At 45.5% G+C, this 26,059-nt stretch overlaps 1 protein-coding gene across 3 annotated transcripts in view; it reads right to left on the reverse strand.

Moving 5' to 3' along the window:
• The window catches only part of RNF130 (ring finger protein 130), a 2,389,441-nt gene that overhangs the window by 2,217,400 nt on the left and 145,982 nt on the right, over nucleotides 1-26,059 (reverse strand). The window lies entirely within an intron of this gene.

Consider the following 26,059-nt stretch of genomic DNA (forward strand, 5'->3'; position numbering starts at 1 on the left):
CCAAAACTTTCTATGTTGAGCCAACTGATTTAATTTGCTGAGATCAGAGACTGGTCTCCAGTCCCATGCCTTTTATGGCACTAAAAAGAATCTTGAATAAGTTCCGGATTCTATTTCGTCTGGGGGGACCTCCTGGATGACTTTTTTCCTAGCAGCTTGTTTATTTCTAGCTCTGCTGATACCCTCTGAGCGGGTGGAACATTGGGGATTTTGTTTGATAGTAAAAGGGGCGAGAATGGGAAAATGGCATTATACAACCTCTGGGTAGTATCCTCCGCATCCATAAATCTTTTGTAATTTCCAGAGAAGCTGTCTGCTGCAGGAATAAATAACCTCCTGACTACCTCCAGGGGTGGATAGTCGGGCCTCCTTTCAGAAGCGCTGACAGGATGTGTCAGAAAAGGTATCCCAGGATACCTGGTTATGTGGAACACCTCTGCTGCAGAGATGGCTTGTTCCATTTGAAATCCCCCCCTCTGCCCCTGGGAAAGCTGTCTCCATATGGATCTTGGAAGGGACCCTGGAATTTTTTGAACCACATTTTCTGTCCTCCTCAATGGTTCCTAGAAAAGGTCTGTTGAGTCGAAAAATGTACACCCACAGCAGACGAGTTTCTCCTTCCTGTTCACACCTACAGAGTGTGTCTTTAACTCTAGGGCCAAATAAAGGAGGTTCTGTCAAAGGAAGCATTGACAAAAGAAGATTTGAAGGGTTCCACAAAATCACATAAGTGCATCCAGGCATGTCTTCTGATGGAAATGCCTGAACCCACCACCCGTGAAGTACTTTCAGCTATGTGGGAGACAAGCCTCATGTACAAGTTTGAATTAGAGTGAAGGCTAGCCACCTGTGAGAGACTCTATACCTCGGAGGATATGGTTCGGGGATTTGCGAAGTTCTTTGATCAAAGCCCTCTGGAGTCTCATAAAAATGTGCTAAATAATTCAGTTACCTAAGGGAGAAGGTTGCTGAAGCATAGACATGCTTCTCAAACCTATCCAGCGCCCTAGGCACCCTGTTAGGGAGACGAACAGAGGAACTTTGTTCTGCCAGTTCATTTTTTAGTGGCTGCTGCTACGACCATGGCATCAATGGGTACTCCCTTACTCCAGTGTGTTCTATCCTTAGGTGATGCCAGGATCCTGTCTTGTCTGCTAGGGATTGACTCAGCTGTGTCTGGTTCCTTCCATGCCCGTCCAGAGAACACATCTATGAGCTCACTGAAGGGAAGAGTCACCCAGGAGGTAGACAGGTCAGCTGCGTAGGCCTCCAGGGACACTAATTCCTCTTGGGAATGGTTATCAGGGGACCAACCACCCTTTGGCTTTAACAGATCTAAGATGTCTCCAGAGGAGACACCATCAGGTGGTGATTTGGGGACCCTTCTCCTTCATCAAAGTCAGTCTCCTCAATGATATACTCTTGTGGAGAGTCTAAGTCCCTCCTTTTGCACTTCATCTGCCAGGGAGCCTCCTCAGTGGGGTGCTCCATTGCTGAGTGGCCTGGAGACTGGTTCCAGCTGGCTTTCCTGCTGGAATGGATGACTGAGGCTCTGGACACAAAATCAAATGGGACTGGGGAGTCTGAACAGAGGAGGATAGAGAAGTCTGAATCCTAGGAACAGAGAACACTCTCTCTACTAACTCAAAGGCAGAGTGCCTGGGAGAAACAGAAACCAATATATTCAACAGGGCAGGCTTACAGTAGGCTCCTGCTGCCCCACAGGCAAACTACCTGAGGCAGGAGAAGGAATTGAATTGTCTAGCACCAAAGCTCGGAGGGGGGGGGAGAGGGCTCCGACAACTTCAGATTCAAATCTAACACCCGTGAGTCACTGCCAACCCTTCTGCTCCAAGAGTTGTCAACTGTAAAGTACTCAAGGCTGGACAGCTCAGAGACACCACTGGAATCGAAGATGCCAACATCTTTGGATCTGAGGAGACGACTCCAGGGTTTTGGATCTAAAGGTTCTAAAACTGAAGGTCGGATCAGAGAAGGAGCTAAGATCAGAAATGAAGTACTAATGAGGGTATCCGGATCCGATGGGGTCATTGTAGGAAGGACTCCCTTTTGTAAATGCATCCGTAGGAAATTCCACATCATCCTATCCACATCTGCTTCAGATAAGCTCCTGGAAGACCAAATGGATGAGGTTGTGGATGAGGGTCTTAAATGGTGATGGGGAAACTGCTCCAGAAAAGACAATGGGAGCCCAGAAGTAATCGTCTCATACAGTAATTGAGGAGAATGGGTCCAGGATGATTTGTCGGATTTTGACCTCAGATCTGAAGCACCTGGATCAGACTTTTTGTTAGTTTCAGGGGTGGTTCAGAGGACAGAGCCAAAGTAGAAGCCAATGTCTGTTCAGGAGATCACTGGGTTTGACCCCCAGAAGTCGTAGATGAAGGTTTTCAAGGGAGCAAGCCCCTAAGTATTAGTTTACTTTTATGATCAATTAAAGCATGGGAAGTCTGAATCCAAATGAGTTGGTCCTAAATAGTAGCCGAACTTAGAATGTGTGTCTGAATTAAGTATTTTATGGCCACGAGCCAAAATTTTTTTTTAACCCTTGAAGGCTTATCAAACATTTTATAAATACTAGAAAGGATAAAAGAATAAAGAAAACCTTTTTTTAAATATGGGAAGTAATACAGAAATTACCAACAACGGTAAATTAGAAAAAGAAGAGTACTATAAAGGGACAGAATACCTACTATGATAACCAAGAATACTCTAAGAGTAAAAGGATAAAGTTCAAAATTTTAGACAAAAAGGCGTTAAAGGGAGGAAAAAGATAAAAAATTTAATAACTATAAAAGCTATAGAAAGAATAACAATAACAGCTAAACTCACAGGGTTTCTAAGGCTCACTCAAGAGCTCATGATCTACACAGGCATGCCTCCTAGTGCCTGAACTTGACACTCTGGAAATGCCCTCCATGGTGTGGGAATCCATCAGTATGGAGGCATTTGACAGGGACTGGAGGGTGGCCAATTCCGAAGAAATGGTCTTTTTATCCTCCACAGACATAGACCTTGACAGGGACTTGGAAAGCTCCTTAGTTAAATCCAAATGGAGCCTTGAAATGTGTGCTAAATAATTCGGTGACCAGAGGGCAAAGGTCTCCCAGGCATACATTCACGTCTTGAATCTGTCCAAGGCCCTAGACTCTCTGTTATGCAGATGAACAAAAGGACTTTCGTTATCAAATTCCTTTTTACTGGCTGCTGCTACCATCAGACCATCAACCGGGGGTCCCCTGCTCCAGTGGGCATGGTCCTTAGGGGTAACTTGGTATTTGTCTGGCTTCCTAGGGCTGGGTTTTGTCATATATGGATCCTTCCATGCCCAACGTGAAATGAGGCACACCATTTCGTCTGCCAAGGGGACAACTCAGGACATAGCTGAGCCAGTTCTGAAAGCTTTGAAAAACAGTTACTTTTCCTGGGAAGGGGATTCAGAAGACCAATTACCTTTCTGCATCAGAAGCTCGTGAATCTCTCCAAATGAAATGGCCTCAAGGGGTGATCTGGGAGACCTCCCCCCTTCATCAAAGTCTGTGTCTTCAGTTAAGGACTACTGCAGGGAATCAATATACCTTCTCTTGCACTTATGCTTTCAAAGGGCTTCCATGTGGTGAAGATATGGAGAAGACTCAGAAGTCTGTGGGGAGTCCTTGATGAGGACTGTCTCAAGCTTGGATGGACCAGCTGTCCCGATGAAACAAAATGAGCAGGCTCATGACCCAGGACAGACAGTTGTAGGGGGGAGCCCATGTGGGGCAAGGATGTCCTATCTCTTGACATGGAGAAAGTTCTACATTGAAGGCAGAAGCGAAGCGACAGCCCAAGACTACCCTACTAGGAACCAAAGCCACCTGAACTAGGCAGTCCAGGGAACCCCCATGACCCTGCCTTGAAGCAGAAGTTGGAGCCAAGTTATCTAACACCAAAGTCCCAAGGGGAAGAGATGTCTCTGAATGCCTCGGAGTCCAATACCTACCTCTGGATCCAGTGCTGAAGCTATGTCTCCAAGATCCCTCTGGCTCCAACAGAGTCAGTGCCAGATGGATCAGACCAGAAGCCTGAGATGATGAAGGCCAAGACTTCAGATCTGATAACAGACAATCCTAGCAGTCTCGGATCTGATACCTCCAAAACCAGAAGACATAACAGGAGTAACTGAAGGTGTCTAGGACTGTCCAAAGTTCATGGATCAGATAGGAAACAGAAGCAGAAGTACTCCCAACTGAATTTGGTTCCTGAGGAATTTTCTCATCATTCTGCCCACATCAGCTTGGACAAGCTACTGATAGACCTGAAAGATGTAGAGGTAAATGTAGGTCTTGAAGCTCTACATGGAGTGCAGCCTTGATGTTATCGGCTCCAGAGAAAATCCTGATTGTCTACGAGAAGGAGACTTAGAGAAAAAAAGTGTCAGATCCAAAGACATGGACGTATCTGAGGATTTTTGAATTTTTGCAGGTGAAAAAGCCTAAGATGGACCCAAATGAGGACAGCACTCAGAGATGAGCTTCATTAGCTCCTTAGCTTATTCCTTAGACTTTTCCCTTTTCTCCTCCTTAGATTTCTTTGCAGTCTACTTTGCAGAGGGGGAAGCTCCAGACACTGGAGAGGAAAATGAGGGAAGGAACCCTTTAAGTACAAACTTGTTCCTACATTTTACCAAAGCTCTATGATTAAACTGTGAAAAAGAAGTTATGTACCTACCATAACATTCCATGTTAGTTGTCTTCATCTCGCCATCTTCTACAGCTCGAGAGCTGTTTACTGGCTCGAGGCTACCCCTTATCCCATGATGCCTAGCGCTAGCTACCCAGATCTCGTTTGTAATAGCTAATCCCAGACATAGCCAGAGAGTCAACCTGTCCAAACAAACAGGATGAACAAACCTGTCATACTCTCTCAGTCAGTAGAGGAAACAAACCAGAGAACACTCAGCCAGTGAAACCAAAAACTCCTCTCGATCCAATAGGACAGGGGTACGGAGGGTGGGACGCAAGAAAGAAGGTGAGATGAAGACAACTAACATGGAACGTTATGGTAGGTACATAACTTCTTTATGTTAAGTTGTCTATCTCGCCTTCATTCTTGCTGGTTGGGACAGCGTCCCTAGCACCTACAATCCTGGGCGGCTCATTGGAACAGACTCTTCAGAGCAGTGGAACCAAAGTCAGCTCTGCTCCTGGAGACCATATCTAACTTGTAATGAGAAATAAAGGTATGAGGATTTGCCCACGTGGCAGCTGCACAGACAGAATCCATGGGCAACCTAGATTGGAAGGCTACAGATGTGGCCAAAGCCCTAGCAGAGTGACCTTTTGGTTTGATAGGCAACTGTTTGTTTCTCAATTGATAAATGAAAGTAATAATGTGAGACAACCACCTGGATAAGGTCACTTTGGAAACTGGGAGACCTTGTTTGCCTAGGGCGTAGGAAAGGAATAGTTGGTCTGACTTCCTTATATCCTTAGTCCTATGCAAGTAAAAACGCAATTGTATATGAATGTCTAATTGGTGTAATTTGTATTCTGCCTTGTTGGTGTGGTTAGGGAAAAACACAGAAAGGTCTATAGATTGGTTTAAATTGTTTTCTGAGCAGACTTTCGGAGGGAACGAGGGATTAGTCTTCAGAGCAACCCTGTCCTTATGAAAAACCAAGTATGGAGGACGAACACATAGTGCCTGAAGTTCAGAGACGCGTCTGGCTGAAGTAATAGCTACCAGAAAAAGTGTTTTCCAAGATAGAAACTTAATGGAGCAGGATGCTGCAGGTTCAAAGGAGGCCATAATTAAGGAGGTTACCACCAAATTAAGGTCCCAAGGAGGAGGGGGATCTCTCACTGGAGGTCTAAGGAGAGTAGTCCCTCTTAAAAAGGCTTTACAGAGCTTATGAGACATAATGTTTGAATTAGACAACCCAACATGAAAGTTAGAAATGGCCGCCAATTGAACCCTGATTGTAGCAGAAGCGGACCCAGAATGAAAAAGTTGTGCTAGGAACTCCAAACTTTTATGGACTGGGGCTGAAAAAGGATCTACGTTCCTAGCCTCTGCCCAACAAGAAAAACGTTTCCATTTGCTAGCACAAGTCTTTCTAGTTGTGGACTTGTGAGAGGAGACAATAATCTCACGCACAGCTGGGAAAATGCTGGGAAGCCTGGCTAAGGTTGGAAGTGGAGCAACCAAGCTGTGAGCTGGAGTGTTTGGAGGGATTGGTGCAGCCCACCTGATTGATGAATCAGTAGGTCTGGAATCGGATCCAGAATCCAGGGCTGATCGAGAAGGTAATGGTGCAGGAATGGAAACCATATCTGTCGAGGCCAGTAGGGGGCAATTAGGATCATTTTGCAACCCAATGATATTGCTTTCTGTATGAGTTTCGGAATCAGGGGAAATGGAGGGAAGGCATAAAGAAGTCCCTAAGGCCAATCGTGGACTAGAGCGTCTCTGGGTGTGTGAATTGGGAGTGGAAGAAGGGAGAAGTAGTTGCTGCATTTGCTGTTGAAGGGGGTGGCAAAAAGATCGCAGCAAGGCTGTCCCCATTTGCAGAAGATCAGATCCGCAACTACCTGATTCAGAGACCACTCGTGAGGCATAAGAATAGCTCTGCTGAGCCTGTCCGCTACAACGTTGGACCTTCCAGGGATGTGCGTCGCAATCAGAAATCATTGGGAAGAAATTGCCCACTGCCAGAGTCTGAGTGCTTCTCGACATGGGGGTTCCACCCTGCTTGTTGATGTACCACACCGCTGACATGTTGTCCATCTGAATTGCAATGGTCCCAGAAGGGAGAGAGTCTTGAAGAGCTTGCAACGCTAGGAGCACGGCTCTCATTTCTAGGACGTTTATATGCAGCTGGTACTCGTGAAGCTGCCAAGTGCCTTGGACTGTCCTGCCCTGATAATGCCCCCCCCACCCTACCAGGGAGGCGTCTGTGGTCACTGTGGCTACCGGAGGGGGCTGAATGAAGGGTCTGCCCTGAGTCACTAGTGGGGAGATCATCCACCAGGAAAGGTGCCTTTTGCATGCTTCTGTAATCATGATCGTGTGAGACATGGGCAGCTGCTGGAAAGACCACTGTGTGAACAGAAGCCACTGAAAGATACTCATGTGAAAGCGGGCCAGTGGGATTAGAAGAATGGCTGCTACCATGGAACCCAGAGTTTGAAAGACGAACCTGATTTGGATTCTTTTGCTCTGCATCACAATTTGTACTTGCTGACGAATTGTAGACACCCTTTCTGGCGGTAGCCTTGCGGACATGCTCCTTGTGTCTAAGTCTGTACCTATGTAGGTGATAGATTGACAGGGCAACAAGGCAGATTTTTCGAAGTTTATTGTAATGCCTAACTGGGAGCAGATTGTGATTGTGTAGTCCCTGGCTTGAAGAACTTGATGCCTGGTAGTAGCAGTGTGGAGCCAGTCGTCTAGATATGGAAACACCTGGAATCCTCGACGTCTCAGGTGAGCCGTGACCACTGCCATACATTTGGTGAACACCCTGGGGACTGTGGTGAGACCAAAGGGCAGATCTCTGAACTGGTAATGACTGGCTCCCAGCCGGAAGCGAAGGAATCCCTTGGAGCGCCTGTCCATTTTGATGTGGTAGTACGCATCCTGAAGATCTATGGAGCACATCCAATTGTCCTGACCCAGAAAGGGTAGAATGGACTGTAGTGTGACCATCCAAATCTTTGTTCTTTGAACAGACTTGTTTAGTCTGCTGAGATCCAGAATCGGTCTCCAGTCCCCTGACTTTTTTGGTACCAAAAAGAACCTTGAGTAAGTTCTGGATCCGTGTTGGTCTGCCGGGACTTCCTGGATGACTCTTTTTTCTAGCAGTCTTGAAACTTCTATGACTGCTTGGTCCCTCAGATTGGGTGGAACATCTGGAAGAGATTTGCTCAATGGTAAGGGGGGTTGAGAGAAGGGAATTTTGTAACCTCCAGATATAATTGACCGTACCCATCTGTCTTGTGTTAGATTTAGCCAGGCTTTTGGGTACAGTGAAAGTCTTCCCCCGACTGCCTCCAGAGGTGGGCAGCCGGGCAACCCTTCAGGGTTGCTGGAAAGGCTTCTCAGAGAAGGATTCTCTGTTGTCCTGGTTCTGCGGACCCCCCTCCGTCACGACGGCGGCGTCTATTGTTGTTATTTCCCCCTCTGCCCCTGGAGGAAAAATCACTACGTGTATCAGGTGAGGCTCCCTGGGATTTTCAGAACCACATTTTACCACTCTTCTGACCCTTGGGGTATGGTCTGGAAGGAGTGGAAAAACGGACTCCCACGGCAGAGAGAGTCTTGCCTTCTTGCTCACACCTAGTCAAAGTGTCTTTCACCTGTGGTCCAAAAAGAAAGGAACCATCAAAGGGGGTGCTGGTGAATGACGCTCTAAAGGATTCCGCAAAGTTAGCCGCATCCATGCATGTTTCTTAAGGGCCACGCCCGTGCCTGCGGCTCTACTCGCACCATCGGCTGCATAAGAGATGAGCCTCATGGAGGAGTTGACTACAGAACAGTACAGACTAAAGCTAAAATTTTTATTTATTTATTTTTTTTTAAATAGGAAAGCCTCTAACTCAAACGGCTAGCCTATAAAGAAGATAGAAGGAAAGCCTCTAACTTAAATGGCTAACCTGACAGAAATAAGGAGAAAAAAAGGGGGGGGGGCTCTCTAAATTAAACGAGTTCTAAGGGGACAGGAAGGTATCTACAAATACACACTTACCAACACAACAAATATATGACTAACAACTAACAAAAATCCCTAGGAAAAGGACTATTTCTAGTAAAGAAGTTCTATAAAGAAACTTTATACAAGCCTGAGCCAGTAAAACGACACCTTGCAGCTGAAGCGGCAAACGAGATCTGGGTAGCTACCTCTAGGCATCATGGGATAAGGGGTAGCCTCGAGCCAGTAAACAGCTCTCGAGCTATAAAAGATGGCCGAGTCGGAGCCGAGGATCGGCTCCAATCCCAACCAGCAAGAACGAAGGCTAGATAGACAACTTAACATCAAATGTTATATTCAATATCGAAATGATCAGCCCCCAGACAATACACGCACTCTGAATGGGCATCAGAATTTGGGATTTTATGTCCATGTAAAGTATACTTCCTAAACCCAGTGGGTTTGTCCAACATGATAAGCAAAGACAGCAACCACAGCAATAAAAACAACTGCAATCAAGATAAAGACTGGAGCAGAAATAACAAATATTACACTCATAGTAAAAAGATAGTTGGTCTATATACAGGTGGAAGACTTTTGCTCACAGGAGAATGAATGTACAAGAACAAACTCACTGATATTTCCTTGGGAGTAGGAGACTAAAAAGGGAGTAAGGGAAAGATTACTAATCCCACACTATGGGTTTTGGGTGAGAGGTATACAGTAATGTTGTACTGGGGAGTGTTAGTCAGGATTAGTACATGGGCATAGTCATTGTGTTTTTAGGTAGATTTTTAGTTGCTTTTTGAAGAATGGTAATGATGATGGAGATGTAAGTTTGCTGGGAAGCCTGTTCCAAATCTTCCCCACAGAATTTGAGAAAAGAGAATCACCTGCTTTGTTGTGGGATTTCTGGATGGTGACCAGTAGTTTATTTGCTGAGCGAAGAGTAGTAAGATTTACGTAGGGGGAGATGAGGCTGCTGAGAATAGGAGTATTACTAGGATGGTACAGAATCTTATGGGTTCATAGGTTCATAGGTTCGTACTAGGCTATCTGCCCTAGGGCATTTATAAGCCTAGCCAGAGTGTATGTGGCTTACACCACCCCTTAGGATGAGAATACTACGCCCTTTTAGGGTTTAGTTTACTATGCCTCTGTCTAGTAGTGACAAAGAGATGACCCCCTGGGTAAACCTACGATCTCCCATCCATTCGTCGAGATTTCTCTTGAATAGAGTCAGTGAGGGGCTCTGCCTAACATGGACTGGGATTCTGTTCCAGAGTGTAGGGAGCCTCTGGGTTATGAATCTGTCCCTCCAGCACGTTCTATTTATTTCTGTGTTGAGGTTTAAGTCACTTGTTCTCGTGGCTCTGATGGATTTGGATTTTTTGAGGTGGAGCATGTCCATTAATTCAGGATTGGACATGGCCTTGTACGTCAGGCACAGATCACCTCTGAGTAGGCGGTATGCGACTGAATGGAGCTGGAGTTTTCTCAGTCGGGCAGCATATGATATATGTTTAAGACCCTTTATCCTCTTGGTGAGGAACTTTTGGGGTCTTTCCAACTACTGCAGGTGTCGGGTGAGATACATCCCAAATGGGGCATTGTACTCAATCATTGGCCTGATAAGAGAAGAGTACAGGGGCACAATGACCTCTCTTGATCTAGATGTGAAACCCTTCATGATAAGGTGGGCAATATAGAAGGTCTTCCTAACCACTTTGGCAATGTGAGTGTCAAATGAGAGTGATGGTGAGTTGTTGAAATTCTAGCTGGTTTTGCAGTTCTAGCCATCCTAGATGTCTGAGATTTAGACAATGGTGAGTTCTAAACGGGGAGCCAGTCGCAAATCTGGCAATAGTGTTATAAGTAGTTAGCTTATTAAGGTTGCTTTTGGAAAGATTAGTATAAATGGGGGAGGCATAGAGGAGAGTAGAGATCAGATGGGTATGGGCAATGGTAGTTTTGGCTTCAGGGGTGAGGAAAGGTTTTATCCTATACAAGGAACCAAGTTTTCTGTTTACTGTTTTAACAGTAGAGTTGATATGCTAGTCAAAGTTAAGGCTGTGGTCAATTGTTAGACCTAAGAGATTGGTAGTTGGGTCAGGAGCTATGATCGTACCATTGTTGGATATAATAGTGAAATTTATTGGGGAGGATTTAAGAGTTGAAGTAAATAGCAATAGTTTTGTTTTTTTGGCATTTAGGAGGAGGCAACATTGTTGGAACCAGTTTTTGACTAGGTTAAATACTGTATGGGTGATGGACTGGAGTTCAGATGAAGAGGAGGCTTTACAAATCAATGTGGAGTCATCTGCATACTGTATACAGGTAGCTAGAGGTAGCTAGAGGTAGATTTATGCTAAGGTCATTTATGAATATGGACAAGAGTAGAGGTCCCAGGATAGAACCTTGAGGGACACCAAGGGTAATAGGGAGATGTTTGGATAGGTTACTGTCCCAAAGGACAGCCTGCTGTCTATTATGTAAGTAGGACTTGAACCACTGTAATGCCTGTGAGTCAAGTGAGAATGATTTGAGTATGTTAAGAAGTATTTGATGGTTAACCATATCAAAAGCTTTAGATAGTTCTATGAAGAGTGCAGAGGAGAGCATGTTATTATTACGATGTTTATTAATGCAGTCAGTAAAGGATAGGAGAGTAGTGGTGGTACAAGGAAAGGTCTAAAACCATACTGACAGTCAGCTAGAAGGTTATTTTGGAGAAGGTGGTCAAGAAGTTGTTGGTGGATGCATTTTTCCATGATTTTTGCTAGAGGAGAAATTAGGGCTATAGGCCGAAAGTTAGAGTTCAGTTGATTTACCACCCTTGTGAAGTGGGATTATGTGAGAGATTTTCCAGAGAGAAGGAATGGAGCCTTCAGTGAGTGTTCTATTAATTAGGACAGAAATGGGATAGGAAAGTACTTTTGCTGCAGTTTGAAGGTATTCAGCTGGTAGGAGATCAGCTGAGGGAGTGCATGGTTTAAGTTTATGAAGTAGAGTATAGATGAGGGATGTAGGAACTGGTTTTAAGTGAAAGGTAGAAGGTATGCTTGCTAGGGAGGATGAGAGAATAGAAGTAAAAGGAGGTAAGGTGTTTGCTAGAGATTGGACAGTTTCAGCAAAAAAGGTATTAAAAGCATCAGCAATCTGGTTGGGAGTGTTAAGAGAGAGACCTGATGGGGTTGGTGTTTTGGAGTGGCCTTGGTATAAAATATGCCTGACCAGAAGGTTTGTGGTCGTTGTTGGTGCTTTTGCTGGAGTTTAAAATAATAGTTTTTTTATCAAGAAGTATTGATTTTTTGGTAGCATTTCTTAGCTGTTTAAAGTATTGACGATCAATTGGGTCTTTAGTGTTTCTCCACTTGGACCAGATTTTATTTCTTAGTAGGATCTGTTGCCTAGTCTGTTTAGTGAGCCATGGGGCTGCTTTACTTCTAGTTCTTATAGAGCATGAGGGGGCATGGAATTCCAGGATTTGTAAGAATTTGGAGTTAAAATAGGATACTGCTTCCTCAAGAGGGAGTTGTTTTAAGGGTGACCAGTCACAGGCTTGAAGCTCTGCCTGGAAGTTTGTTGGATTGAAATCTTTTTTGTTCCGGGTGGTTTTCAAGGTAGTTTGGTTTGGGATAAAGGTTTTTTGTCTAGATATATAGATAAGTGAGTGGTCACTAATATCATCAGGAATGATACCTACTTTGTAAGAGAGAGAGGATGGCTGTTAGTTAAGATCCAGTCTAAGGTACTTTCTTTGCTACTGGGTTTATGGATTCTGGTAGGGGTGGTAATTGTTTGAGAAAAGCTGGGCTGCTGGAGGAGGGTGGTAAATTATTACTAACTAAATAGTAGAAAAAGACACATAAGGAGGGGAAGGTACAAGGCCTAAAGCTACAGCAAACAGAGCCGGATCAAGGTCAGATGGGGCCCTATGTAGGGTAATGAATTGGTAGCACCCTCCTCCAGCAGCCCATAGCCATTCCAGTGTCCCATTACTTGGCTAATTCTCCCCAGTTACCATAAACACTGTTCAAACCTGTAATTGTGCATATTATTTTATTCTTTACTTCCATATAGATTACAGATATTGGGATTTAATTTAAAACTATTATTTCAAATTTTAAAGCACAACCATTGAAAGCTGTTTGCTAAACAGTAATAGAATCACAATAAAAACAGACTTAGCATGAACAGTAAAGTTCTCTGCCCTTGAAACTCACATTCATTGAAATGGCAGTGAAACACCCAAAGAAAATGCATATGGCAAGTGGTGGATTAAGTTTACCTTAGTGCTGAATTATATAATGTTTGAGTGAGAAGGACTGGATAGTTTATAAGTGATGTAAAATGCTTGCAACTTGTTTTCACTTATATGATTGCCTATGTAGTAAGTGATGGTTTTTAATAAAGATGTTTCTTGTTTAAAAAAAGGCAGAAATTAAATTATTTATGTAATATTGCTTTACGTTATATGATTATATAGCAATGTATGTCAAGTATAATAAGAAGTTATGTCTTACCATAACGTTCCATGTTAGTTGTCTTCTTCTCGCCTTCTTTCTTGCTGGATGGGTTCGGAGCCGAATCTCGGCTCTGACTCGGCCTATACTATAGCTCGAGAGCTATTTTTACCGGCTCGAGGCAGTCCTATATCCCACAATACCATGCGCTAACTCCCCAGATCTCGTTTGGAAGCTAAGACATAGTATAAACAACAATCTTATAATAATAAAAATATTATTACCCTCTTATCAGAAGATTACCTGCTAGTAATGTTAAGGATAGCAGGAAAAGACGCAACATGTTGTGTCTCCAAAAAGGAAGGACTCAATCTCAAGTCTGTCCAGGCTAGGGGGCAGGAGGGAGGGACGCAAGAAAGAAGGCGAGAAGAAGACAACTAACATGGAACGTTATGGTAAGACATAACTTCTTAATGTTAAGTTGTCATTCTCGCCTTCATTCTTGCTGGATGGGACAGCGTCCCTAGCACCTTAGTCCTGGGTGGCTCAACGAAACAGACTCCTGAGTACAGTGGAACCAAAATCAGCTCTATTTCTAGAGGCTAAGTCAAGCTTGTAATGAGCAATAAAAGTATGTTTGGAAGCCGATGTAGCAGCTGCACAAATAGCATCTAGTGGTAACCTTGCTTGAAACGCCGTTGAAGTTGATAGAGCCCTGGTTGAATGAGCCTTAGGCCTAGAGGGGAGTTGCTTGTGTCTCAACTCATAGACCAAGGTAATGATAGATGTCAGCCATCTGGAAAGGGTAACTTTGGAAACTGGAAGCCCTTTCTTGCCTGCCGCATAAGAGAGAAAGAGCTGATTTGACTTTCTGAATTGTTTTGTCCTGTCTAGGTAATAGCGTAATTGGCGATGAACATCTAATGAATGTAACTTTTGTTCAGCCCGGTTGGTATAATCTGGGAAAAAGACGGGTAAGTCAATAGAATGATTCAAATTTGCTTCCGATAGCACTTTTGGAAGGAAAGAAGGGTTTGTTCTGAGAGTTACCCTGTCTTTATGAAATACCAAGTACGGAGGACAGACAGACAAGGCTTGGAGTTCCAAGACCCTTCTGGCGGATGTTATAGCTACTAAAAACAGCGTTTTCCAAGAAAGTAGTTTGAGGGAACAAGAAGCTGCAGGTTCAAAGGGGGGCAGAATTAGTGAAGTTAGAACTAAATTCAAGTCCCATTGTGGAGGTGGATCTTTTACTGGAGGTCTGAGCAAAAGGATACCCTTGAGGAAGGCTTTACAGAGTTTGTGGGACATAATATTTGCTTCTGAGAGTCCAACATGAAAATTAGCAATGGCCGCTAATTGTACTCTGATAGTGGCCGATGATGATCCAGAATGAAAAAGTTCCGCCATAAAATCCAGAACCTCATGAATGGGTGCATGAAAGGGATCTAAAGACCTGTTTTGCGCCCAAAATGAAAAACGCTTCCATTTACTAGCATAAGTCTTCCTAGTATTGGACTTATGGGAGGCCAGAATGATATAACGAACAGGAGGAGAAATAAGGGGAAGCCTGGCTATGGCAGGAAGTGGAGCAACCAAGCTGTGAGGTTGATGGAATGTAGAGACTGATGCAGCTTGCCCGTGAGGTGGGTCAATAGATCCGGAAGGGGTTCCAGATGCCAAGGCTGTTCCAGTAGATATTTGTGCAAGAACGGGAACCAAACTTGCCGAGGCCAAAAGGGGGCAATGAGGATCATTTTGGATCTCAACGCAATTGCTTTCTGAATTAATTGCGGAATCAACGGAAAGGGGGGAAAGGCATAAAGAAGACCCCGGGGCCAAACGTGAACAAGAACGTCTCTGAGGGGTTGGTCTGGCAGAGGAAAAAGTGTGAAGAAGTCGAGGCACTTGCTGTTTTGGGGAGTTGCGAAAAGGTCGCAGCAAGGCTGGCCCCACTTCCGAAAGATTCCGTCTGCTACCGCTTGATTTAGAGACCACTCGTGAGGCATGAAGATAGTTCTGCTCAATCTGTCTGCTATGACGTTGGACCTCCCGGGGATGTGCGTTGCTATCAGAAACCGTTGAGATGAAATCGCCCATTGCCAGAGTTTGAGTGCTTCTAGACAGACTTTGTTCCGCCCTGCTTGTTTATATACCACACCACAGACATATTGTCCGTCTGAATTGCTATAGTCCCTTGGGGAAGAGAGCTCTGAAGGGCTTGCAACGTCAAAAGCACCGCCCTCATCTCCAGAACATTTATGTGCAGGTGGCATTCTGATTGTTGCCAAATGCCCTGGACCGTCCTGTCCTGATAATGCCCCCCCCCCACCCGATCAGGGAGGCATCCGTTGTGACAGTGGCAACAGGAAGGGGGAGAACAAGGGGTCTGCCTTGAAAGAGTTGAGGGGAAACCATCCACCAGGAGAGATGTTTCTTGCAAGATGGGGTTATCCAAATGTTGTGGGTCATTGGTAGCTGTTGAAAAGACCACTGAGAAAAGAGCATCCACTGAAGGAGTCTCATGTGGAAGCGAGCTAATGGAAGTAGAAGAATTGCCGCCGCCATGAGGCCCAACACTTTTAACACTCGGTTGACCTGGACTTTGTTGGGCTGAAAAAGAGTTTGAACATTCCGCCTGATGTCTGCCACTCTCTGTGGTGGTAGTGTTGCAGACATTTCTGTGGTGTTTAACACGGCGCCTATAAAGTTGATACATTGACCAGGCAACAAGGAGGACTTTGCAAAATTTATAGAAATACCCAGACTGTTGCAAAGCTGAATAGTGTAATCCTGTTTGGTGGTAGCGGAAATGAGCCAGTCGTCTAAGTATGGAAACACCTGGAATCCTTTCTGTCTCAGGTGAGCTGTGACCACTGCCAGACATTTGGTGAACACCCGGGGGGCTGTTGTGAGACCAAAGGGCAGGGCTCTGAATTGAAAATGACTGACTCCCAGTCGGAAGCGGAGAAACCTCCTGGAGCGTCTGTGTATCTTTATGTGATAGTACGCGTCCTGGAGGTCTAACGAGCACATCCAGTTGTCTCTGCCCAAAAAGGGTAGAATGGACTGCAGTGTCACCATCCGAAATTTTGTCTTTAGCACAGATTTGTTTAACCTGCTGAGATCCAAAATAGGTCTCCAGTCTCCTGTCTTTTTTGGTACTAAAAAGAACCTGGAGTAAATTCTAGACCCTAGCTGATCTGCTGGGACTGCCTGGATGACTCTTTTTGCTAATAGCTTTTCTATTTCTAGCTGAGCCTGACCCCTTTGTGCATCTGGTAGAGGTCTTGGCGGTTGTACCGGGGGGGGTGGTAAAAGGGATTTTGTAACCCTCGGATATGATCTTCTGTACCCATGTGTCTCGGGAGAGGGATTGCCAGGCTTCCGGGTACAGAGATAATCTTCCCCCGACTGCCTCCGAAGGCGGACAGTCGGGCAGCTTCTCAGGGATGCTGAAAGGGTTGATCAGGAAAAGATTCCCTAGAACCCTGATTCTGAGGACCCCCTCTGCCCCTAGGGCGGCGTCTGTTGTTATTTCCCCCTCTGCCTCTAGGGGGAAAATCACCACGTGCGGCAGGTGCGACTCCCTGGGGTTTGCGGAACCACATCTTCCCTCCCCTCTGTCCCTTGGGATAAGGTCTAGAAGGGGTGGAAAAACGGACTCCCACGGCAGAGAGAGTCTTACCATCTTGCTCGCATCTGGTGAGGGTATTCTTCACCTGAGGTCCAAACAATTCCGAACCATCAAAGGGGGTGTTAGTGAAGGACGCCTTGAAGGGATCTGCAAAGTTACAGAGCCGCATCCAAGCGTGACGTCTTAACGCAACGCCTGTCCCAGCGGCTCTGCTCGCTCCATCGGCTGCATAAGAAATTAGCCGCATGGAGGAGTTAACGATGGAGTTCAGGGTAGCCAGCTGAGAGTTTATTTTGTCCTTAAACCCCACAGCAGAAGGATCCTGTACCATTTCACCCAGCTCTTTGAGCAAGTCTCTTTGAAGGCGGGTGAAATGACACAAATAGTTCAGCGATCGCATGGAAAAAGTCGCTGAAGCAAAGGTCCGCTTGCCGTACCTGTCCATGGTCCTGGACTCTTTGTTAGGAGGATGAACAGATACAGAAGGATCAGCCAACTCCTTCTTAGTGGCTGCTGCTACCACCATAGCATCAACTGACACACCTTTGGTAAGAAAGGATTTATCATCTGGTGCAGAAATAAATTTAGAAGGCCTCCTAGGGGTAGGTTCCATTGAATCAGGAGCTGCCCACGCCTTTCTAGCCACTACCTCCATTAGTGGGTCGAAAGGGGGGACACCCAGGAGGTGGAAGGGCGAGATCCAAAAGCGTCAAGGTAAACTGACTCATCCTCGGAAGGTTTGAGAGTGGACCAATTTCCCCTCTGTCTAAGGATTTCCAGGATGTCTGAAAAGGAGACATCCTCAGAGGGGGATCTGGGGGAACCTTCCGACTCATCCAAGTCAGTGTCCGACGTGACAGACTCCAGGGAGTCTATGTGCTTCCTCTTGCACTTTCTTTTCCTAGGGGGTTCCCCTGAAACTTCAGGGGAGCCCTCTGAAGAGGAGGAGACACCCAAAGTGGGTACCCCACGCTTTGGATCTCTGCTGACAGGTGCAAGAGAATGGCCAGAGACCGTAACAGGCACTATGGAGGGAGGAGCCGCAGAACTTAACCTTGGAGTGGACACTGGGTCCAGCACACTCCTCATCATCTCGAAGGCTCCCCCATCAGACACCAAGGGCAGCACCGGCTCCGAAGAGACCGGAACCACCCCCGGAGCCGACAGAGAAGGCTCCGAGAATGATGTCGGGGCCGAACTAACCAGAGCCGAAGCTCCGAGAGGGAGAGCGGGGTCGGACAAGGGTCCGATGCCACTCGCCCCCTCGGAGCCGACAATGGATTCCCGGCACCCGGACCTCTCCATGGACGGAACCAATGAAGGGGCCGGAGCCGAAGGAGGAAGTATCGGCTCCGACGTAGGCAAGGTCACGGTTCTGAGGAACTCCGGCTCCGAGCTTGAGTGATGAGTCGGAGGAGGAATAGATAATAGTAATGAAGGAGCCACAGTCTGGTGAGATGGGCTTTGGAGCATTTGGGCCAGTGCCTGAGATGTTATGAGTCTACTGACCACCCTCTCAATGTCATGGTCCGAAAGCCTAGACGACCTCGATGAATGAGTCCTATGACTCCGCTCCGATAAGAGAGGGGATCTCGGAGCCGATCTAACAGACTCTAGGGAGGGGGACTTAGAGCGCTTGCGCGCTGGGGTCGGCTCCGGTGATGGTTTCGGAGCGGAAACCACTTTGCTCGCCTTGGAGCCAGCCGGAACCGAGGTCGGAGCCATCTCTATAACGCCAGCTCTCGACTCAGAAGCTGGAGCCGAGGGTTTGGCGGTTTTTGATGACTTCCCCGAACCAGACTTGGACGGGGAGTCATCAGGCTTCAACAAGCCCCTTAAAATTAGCTTGTTACGCCCCTCCTGCAGGACTCTTGAACTAAATCCGTGGCAAATGGAACAAGAGTCCTGCAGATGTAAAGGCCCCAAGCAATAGACACAAGAAGTGTGACCGTCTGTCAGAGACATTTTCTGACAGCACGAGTCACACTTCTTGAATCCCGATACCTTAGGGTCTTTTGACATAGTCCTGACCACTAAGAGAAAAAACACAGTCAGCCCACACACAGACACACAAATTTAAAATTAAAAATTAAAAATAGTTGAGGGGACTGACTAAACCCACACACACAGATAGGAAGGGGTGGGGAACTGAGGTAAAGCCCGTAGGCCCAAATTAAAAAATTAACTAAGGGAGCTACTAGTAGAAGGGATTCAGAAAAGGGATCTAAAACAGGATATTTACTGTGAAAAAACTACTGAAAAACTAGTTTGATTAAGTAAAAAACTCCTTACTGACCTGAGCCGGTAAAATAGACAACCTCGTAGCGAAGCGGCAAACGAGATCTGGGGAGTTAGCGCATGGTATTGTGGGATATAGGACTGCCTCGAGCCGGTAAAAATAGCTCTCGAGCTATAGTATAGGCCGAGTCGGAGCCGAGATTCGGCTCCGAACCCATCCAGCAAGAATGAAGGCGAGAATGACAACTTAACATTGTTTATTATATTATGTTAATATAGTTTGATTACTTTTATATGAATGTAAATTTGCCATTGTCACAAGTGATATTCAATAAAGGTGTCTGAGGGAAAAAGTTTACCTCTGGGCTGTTTTCAAACCATAGGCTCCTTGCACACATTTTTAGGAGCATGTATACATGCATGCATTCTTTGATTCACCTTCCTGATTGTATTAAACTGTATTAAATTATTTTCCTTGCATAATACAGCACCACTTGTTAGAATGTGTTTTAAATTAGTAGCTCTGAACATTATTCCAGTAAGCAATTAAAAAAATGTATGAGCCAAAAATGACAAAACTACTCATTTTAGAACACTTCAACCATAAAAAGCCTCTCAAACTTCTGTCATTACAGTCCACCAATATCAGTCAATATGAACAATATCTGCAGAAGTAAAAATAATCTGAATAATTCCACATTAAAGAGATCTGTAGCTAATAAACGGGTTGCTACTTGCAAACAACTTTACATTTCAGTGTTTCATTTGCAAATTCAGTACCTGCTGCCCTTGAATTAACTGCCAGTGTTACATTAAAAAAAATTGGTAAACTGGTAACTGACACCATAGGTAACAGTTATCGTATCTAAAGGAAGACACACTCAGGAGTGAAGTACCCTCATCTTCCCCTTAAAAGTGCCCCACAGTATCATCACTTCATCCACATGGTGTGAAAGTTGAACCCACAGCCTTCTGCACCTGCTGTGCTACTAACACTGCTTTCATATTCTACAGCACAAACATTGACTGCCATTTGCTAAACAAAACAGTTGCACTTTGAAAACAGACTTTGCATGAGCAACAGTAAACTTCTCTTTCCTTGAAACTCACAATTTCTTAAAAATGCACTGAAACTCACAATTTCTTGAAAATGCACAGAAAAGTACAGTTGTGTATACTTACCATAAATGTAGATGTCTGAGTGTATTCATTGTTGCAGTCATCACTTGTGGGTTATCCCTGCTGGGTAGCCCTCAGCCAGCCCGAATACCAAAGTAAAGGATTTCCCTCCTGCATCGGCTGCAGGTCGCCTGAGACTGACATCAGGTCATCAGGGCTATAAATCGAGGCAGTTGATACCATTACATCAGTTTTTCTTGTCTCCAACCTACAGAAGCCCTGCCAAGAAGGCCCGAGGAAGGCCAACCTGGGATAGACCATTAGGTATGATGGAACTAAAAACAAAAACAGGGGAAAGGAGGAGTATGATAACCCCTTTTGCACGAGCTCTGCCAGGTAATCCAGAACTAAAGTGAAAGTGCCATGGGAGTGGCTAATTTCCTTAGTTTGGAAACAGGCAGTAATTCTTTTCCATTTTGCTGAGTAGGATTTCCGGGTGCTGGGCCTCCTAGCCTCCTTAATGATATCCAGAACCTGCTTGCTCAAAAGTGGCTTGATATCCGCCTCTGGGGTATAAGCCATGTGGATAGGTTGAAAGTTTGCAGATTTGGATGCAGTACTGACCCCTTTTTCTTGGGTTAGCAGTTTGTCTTTGAGAGGCAGGCTTATGGGTAGCTCCTTCATCAGGCTGAGGAGCAAAGGGTACCAGTGCTGCCTGGGCCAGTTTGGGGCAATGAGGATAACCCTTGGCCCTTCCTCTCTGAATTTTAGAAGTACCTTGGGAATCATTGGCAAGGGAGGGAAGGAGGAGAGAAATAGGTTGCCCCAATGGAAGGAGAGAGCATCCACCTTCCAATCTTGTGGGTAGAGATCCCTGGTCAACTGTCGGTTTTCCATGGATGCAAAGAGGTCTACCTCCCGTACTCCCCAAAGGTGTGTGATGCTGAGGAAAGTTTCCTTGCGTAACTGCCATTCATGGGGGTTCAGGACACTTCTGCTGAGGTGGTCTGCCAGGATGTTGTGCTCCCCTGGGATGTACTGGGCTATCAGATGCAGTCCCATCATGGAGGCAGTCTGCCAGATTAGCATGGCTAGACGACAAAGGGGGTAGGAGTGTATACCCCCTTGCTTGTTGATGTACCACACGACTGTGGTGTTGTCTGTTTTGATCAAGAGCACTCCAGGAGTGAGATGGACCTCAAAGGCTGTTATAGCCCTGTGTAAAACCATCATTTCCTTCAGCTTGATGTGGAGGGCTAGATCCCTCTGATTCCTGGTGCTCTGAGTGCACATGTCTCCTAAGTGAGCCCTCCAGGCCATGTCTGATGCATCTGTGGTGATGGTCTGACCTTGGGATGGGTGATAAAAGGTAGACCCCTGTTCAGAGAACAGGCTTCTGCCCACCATACAAGTTCCTTCCTTAAGCAGGGAATCAGAGGCAGCTGATGTTCCAGTGACTGAGAATGTTGGCACCATAGGCTCCTTAGGTACATTGCAGTTTCTTCATGCGTAGCCTGGCCAAGGGCACCAAAAGGATGCAGGATGCCATATACCCTAGTGGTTGCAGGAACTTTCTTGCTGTGAGGTGTGTCCTGCAAGCTAGCTGGGAAAAGTATAGGGGAGAAAGCTCTGCGTTTCTAGAGAAAGGAAGGCTCTTTGGGTGGAGGTGTTCAGGAAAGCTCCCAGGAAGGTTATCAGTCTTGTGGGTTGTAATTGAGATTTTTCCTTGTTGATGGTAAATCCCAGAGAGGATAGGAGGTTTTGGACAAAGGAGTGATCCTGCAGGAGTTTTTTCCTGCTGTCCACCTGGATGAGACAGTCATCCAGATAGGGCTAAATCTGTATGCTCCTCTGTCTACAAAAGGCAATGAGAGGAGCCAGGCATTTGGTGAAGACTCTGGGAGCAGTGGACAAGCCGGAGAGCAGAGCAGAGAATTGAAAGTGCTCTGAGCCTGCTCTGGAGCGGAGGAAACTCCTGCAGGACTCCCTTATGGGGATATGGAGGTAGGCATCTTTCAGATCTAGGGTTACTAGCCAAGCATTTGGTGACACCATTGACAATAGTTTTTGAAGTGTTAGCATTTTGAATTTTGAGACTAGGAGGGACAGATTTAATGTGGATAGGTCTAGAATAGGGCACCATGTTCCTTTTCTGGGTACTAGGAACAACCTTGAATAGAACCCTTTTCTTCCTGCTTTATTTTCTGGAACTGGTTCCACTGCCCCTTGAGCATGAGTTTCTGAATATGGCGGAGGGCCTCTGTCCTGTGATTTGCTGGTATGTATGGATAACCCGATAATTTTGGGTTCTCTTTGAAAGAGGATCTGTACCCCTGGGAAATGATAATTAGAACCCATATCTGTTGTGATGGTGTGTCACTTGTTTTTGAATAGGGATAGCCTTCTGCCTAGCCTGAGGGTGGGGTGTGGGGGGGCAGAGGGGAGAGAGGGAGTCATTGTGAGTCCTTCGAGTAGGGAGTGGACTTAGAATTCCCTTGCCTAGGAGTGGTGGAGGTCCACTCTCTAGGCCTCTGCTGGCTTTGGTGCTGCTGCATGGAGGGTCTATCTCGGCGTCCTTTCTTTTGGACAGTTTTGGTTGAGCAGGAAAGGACCAATGCTTGGTGGGAAAGTTCCTACTGAATCTGGGGGGCTGTACCTGCAGGAAGTCTTTGACTGTGTGCATACATTTGGCATTATCCACTATTTTCTTTATTACTTCCTTTGCTTTAGGACCGACCAATTGTTCCCTAACCAAGGGGGAGTCCCGAAGTTTTGATTTGACTTGATCAGACAAAGGTTGTTCCCTCAACCATGCATGCCTCCTAATGACTGATCCAGAAACAGCAGCTCTGCTAGAGGCTTCTAGAGCACCAAACCCGCAATGCAGGGAATGTTTTGCCACTTGAAACCTGGAGTGTATAAGATCTCCTAGTTCTCTAGTAGTAGTACTCTCTGGTAAGGAGGAAATTTTCTGCATTAAAAGTTCCAGCATGTTCTGCTGATATTTAAGCATGTGGAATTGGCAGTTGAGGGCTCTAATGGCTAAGGTAGCAGAAGTATATACCTTTTTGTTCCATCAGTCCAAGGCTCTGCTCTCCTTGTCAGAGGGTAATGGGTTCTTGGAGGAACTGGCTTTAGCCCCCTTGGGTCCCTGGGTGATGACATCTGGGTCGGCTGCAGGACTCTTGAATAAATACTTGTGGGTATCTGGTACCCTGTAGTATCTGTTAGGCTTTCTGGATGCAGGAGGGAGGGCATTAGGGTTGAGGCCAGACTCCAGGAAGACATCCTCCACTACATCAAGAATGGGAGGGATGGTTAAGGGTTTGAGCTGTGGTAAGTCCAGAAACTCTCTCAATCTCTTCTAGGATTGGGGGTAGTCCTGAGCTTCCCAATGGAAACGTTCTCTGAGGGTATTTAAAGTTTCCCCAAATTAGAGGTCCTCAGGAGGGGATGCAGAAGGAATGGATTCCTCGACATCTGAATCCTCAAAAGCAGTCAGGGGCTGCTGTTCAGTGTCTAAGTCCAGAAATTCCGAGTCCTCTGACTCTGGCTCCGACAGCACCTCTGGAGAAAGGTCCTTTTTTTCTTTTGGCTGGGGTAGCTTGAGTAGACTGGTTTCCTCTAATGAGAGTGATTAAATCCTCAGCCATCCTAAGTAGCTGCTGTGACTGAGCAGGTTGGGAGGGAGGTAGTTGTTGACTAAGCATCAAGGAAGGGGTCTTCTTGGAAATGGCCTTGCTTTTAGGCCTCAGTGTTTCAATGGGCCTGGGGCTGGTTTGGACTGGTGGCGTGACCAGCCGTCTTTGGCATCGGACATGTGAAAGGCCTCCTTGGAAGCCGGTGCCTGCAAAGCGGCTCCAGACACAACCAGGAGGAGCATCATGATCCGGCGGCGTACTAGACTCCAAAAGGGTTTCTGCAGAAGCATGCGGTGGTTGTACAGCTGTCATCAAGGGCTGCGTAGGCGCCTCACTGAGTTCCGCTGTGCTAGTTGATGGTAGGCTGACTGACATCAAGTTTGTGTCATCTGTGGGCCTAACTTTCTGTGGTCTATCTCTTTCCTTTTCTCTTTTTAGGAACTTCCCCAGTAGCATGATTGACAGATGCCATTTCCCGTTGATAACTACTCTCCCTGAAATGCCTGGCTACAAAATCAGCTCTTCTACGGATGGTCCTAGTGTTAAATAAAGCACAGAACCGACATCAGGGAACGTCGTGGCCTGGGCCTAAACAAGTTACACTCTGGTTATGGAAGTCTCGGTGTGGTATTTGTTTTCCACAGCGGAGAGAATTATTTACTTTTTGGACATCAGTTAAGTGCAAGAAAAAGATTCCCAACAGGGCACTTAGCTTTAGTACGTCCTCTTCCTCACTCTGGCAATGGCCAACCGATGCACTTGCAAACTGCTTCTGCTTCAGCCTCCACGGCAAGAAAGACTGATGTAATGGTGTCGGCTGCCTCCCTTTACAGCCCTGACGATCTGACATCAGTCTCAGGTGACTTACAGCTGACGCAGGAGGGAAATCCTTTACTTTGGTATTCGGGCCGGCCAAGGGCTGCCTGCAGGGATAACCCACAAGTGATGACTGCAACAATGAAACACAAAGAACATCTCACAATACCTTTAGCAGTCTGGTAGTTGGTGTAGAAGATTCAGGCTCTTGTCTCCACTGAAACTTGCAAATCCTTAAGTAGTCTGGTAATTAGTGTAGAGGATTCAGGACCTTGTCTCCTGTAACTAAAGCACAGGGTTTGAGCCTGAGGAAGTTAAATGACTATTTCACACCCATTCACCCTCTCACCCTACCTGGAATGGTAAGTAAGTTAAATTCCCTGTAAAACTGAAATTGCAAATTCTGCACACACATGAAAGTGAAAGAAATGGAACAGCTGCAAGTTAAATTCTGCTGAGAAGATGCTGACGAATATTTACATTACATCTGTGTTGGTGTGTGTGTCATATTAAAGATGCAGGCATGCATGCTTTTTCTTAAAGAAGAAAATGCTGAAGAAATGTTTACATGTTTTTTTTAAGTAATTCAAAAAGTACTTGGAAGCCTCCCGGTCAGTGGGCCTCTCCAGCCACTGGGCCCTTGGTGACTGCTTATGGGGTCTATGGTTATTCATCGAATGGTAAAAGCATCGAATGGCATTACATCGTAAATGCCATTCAGTGAAACCTCCACCCCCACTAATTATATATATATATATATATATATATATATATATATATATATATATATATATATATATATATATATATATATATATATCAACTTCAAGACCACACTACAGTGGGGAAAGGACAAACTTCCTTATCTCTACCATAATGTGATCTTAGAATGGCTCAATGAATGGCATGTTCGAGGACATATGCCATTCAAGGCTTTGTTTTTCCCATAGACCCCTGCCTAGGTCGCCTAGTGCTAGATTGGGCTCTGACAGCACACCATACAACTATTCATTTTAGCTGGGGGGGTTTTTGATTAATTTTTTTTTTTTTTTTTTTTTTTTTTTTTTTTTTTTAATTTTAACAGTGGTGGTAAAGTCAAGAAAGAAGTCAAAGATCCAAAAAGAAATCAGAATGAGACACAAACTAGAAGTCCAAAAAATAAGTCACTTATCTGACTACAGTTTCAGCCTCATCAACCATGTCTGATCGCTGAAAGCGGCAAACGAGATCTGAGGTAATACAGGATTTGGAGGGGATTACGGGTAAGAGGTGGAGTTTGACCTACAGATTCAAACTCTGAGAAGTGTCCGAAGTCAGATCTGAAGTTGGAACTGAAACCCCAAGGTTGTGGTACAGACAAACTAGACATTAGATCTTTAATTATATTACAAAATACTAATCCTTAACTACAAACTGGAAGCCAGCCTACTGGTATAGTTGTTATGTTCTT

This window comes from Protopterus annectens, chromosome 4.part0 (genome assembly GCF_019279795.1).
Source record: "Protopterus annectens isolate FY-2018-M chromosome 4.part0, PAN1.0, whole genome shotgun sequence".
Taxonomy (NCBI): Eukaryota; Metazoa; Chordata; order Ceratodontiformes; family Protopteridae; genus Protopterus; species Protopterus annectens.